Here is a 1,931-nt window from a genome sequence, read left to right on the forward strand (position 1 = left end):
TCTCAGGCATTGGGTCAAGGACGGTGGCCACGGCGTTCTGTGGTCCTGCTCTGCGCTTATTTCTCTTGCTATTATCTTGAGCAAATTGAAATCCATCAGTAGACACTAAAAAGAAAGAAAGAAAGAAAGAAAGACAAAAAAAAACGGAGTCTTTTGTTGATAGTAGCACATCAAAGCCTGTCAGAGTGAATATACTCAGCCCCTTTACACACTCGTAAATCACAATACCTCGACAGGGAGCTCCATTGATGCGTGTCGTAAATCTCCCTCAACTCGGAACCGTGAATCCCGAGCAGGAGTGTTTGTGTCAACCCTGAGTAAACCGCGCATAACGGGACTCGCCTCGAAGTAACGGGCCACGGCATTACGATAGTCACAGGTCGGACCCGAGTTCCGAGCAGCGCCGCGTGACATCGCCGCCGGCCGATTTGGAACACTTTCGGACTCGCAAGGGTTTTGCTGGGGGGGGGGGGAGACTTTGATGGACTGAGAAAATAGACGTAGGTGGATAGACTAGGGTCGAAGCTAGTTTTGTATAATGTATTTGAAGTACACACGCACGAACGCATGTACAAACACACACACACACACACACACACACACACACACACACACACACACACACACACACACACACACACACACACACACATATGTATATTTTCTCTCTCTCTCTTTATATATATATATATATATATTATGTATTATATAAAGCTATAAATATATAATGGATATGTATATTTACTTTTATTTATATATACGTATATAGATATATGATATATATATATATATATATGTATATTTATAATTAATAATTGCTATTATTATTATATATAAATATAAATTATATAAGTGTATATATGTATATTTGTTATCATTTTTATTATGTATATGTATATATGTATATATATGCATATTTATAGGTATGTGTGTGCAAATTATATATAGACACACTCATGGTTAAGTGTGCATGCCTTGGGAGCATCACCACTTTTACAAATTAATTCAAATCTTTCGTAATGCTTTTGCACCTGAAATAAATTATATAAACTAATTCTCACTTTTTGATAGCGAACACCTTAAAAAAATTATGTTGTGAAAAAACCGTCTGCATGCGTGTGTTTATATGTGTGTGTATATATATATATATATATATATATATATATATATATATATATAACAACCTTATTTATTCACTTCCAACGGATGTCCTGTTTTCAGTAGGCCTACATGATTATTTTAGTCCACCGACTTCATTAGGCCCATATGTCATATCCTGTCAGAAGATTATGTAGGTGCCGGTATGTAAAGCACATTCTTACGCAGTCTTAACAGTTTCTTACATAGCTTTAGGGTAAGCACTCCGAGCATGTAGCCCAAATACGTTAGGGCTACATAGCAGCATAGCCTCGCAGAAGTAATTAGCTTAAAAGGACTGGGAGTGAGCATGGGACTCAGCCGTCAATTTAATTAAGCGCCGTTAACATGCAAGCTCGGCGAAGGAGACTCGCGCGCACGTGGGCCAGAGGAGGGCGAGGGCTTATGGGGCATCTTAAGCCAGGACGGCAACTCAGGGGAATCGACAGAAGCACCTCGCTAAGCCGACCCCATGGCGGGTGCGGGCCAGGTAGTGGGTGAAGGAAACGAGGCAGGCTGGAGGGTTGGGGGCACGGGAGGGGAGGGAGAGGGAGGGGGCCAGTGGTGAGGTGTCTGTGCCTGATCAAGCAAAAGGGGGGTGTTAAGGAGGTGATAGAAGGTCTTATTTGAGGTGTGGGCTGGCTTTGTGCTTGCTGGTTGCCTGCTGGAGTTCAAGTACTTGGTGATTATCGTGCAAGCATCCCTGATTGGCGCAGATATTTACCAGACAGACAGACATGGAGGCTGGGACAATTAGAATTTGCTCATTAAGCGATGGTCATTAAAACGCCATT

The sequence above is a fragment of the Penaeus chinensis genome, chromosome 27 (genome assembly GCF_019202785.1).
Source record: "Penaeus chinensis breed Huanghai No. 1 chromosome 27, ASM1920278v2, whole genome shotgun sequence".
Classification (NCBI taxonomy): Eukaryota; Metazoa; Arthropoda; class Malacostraca; order Decapoda; family Penaeidae; genus Penaeus; species Penaeus chinensis.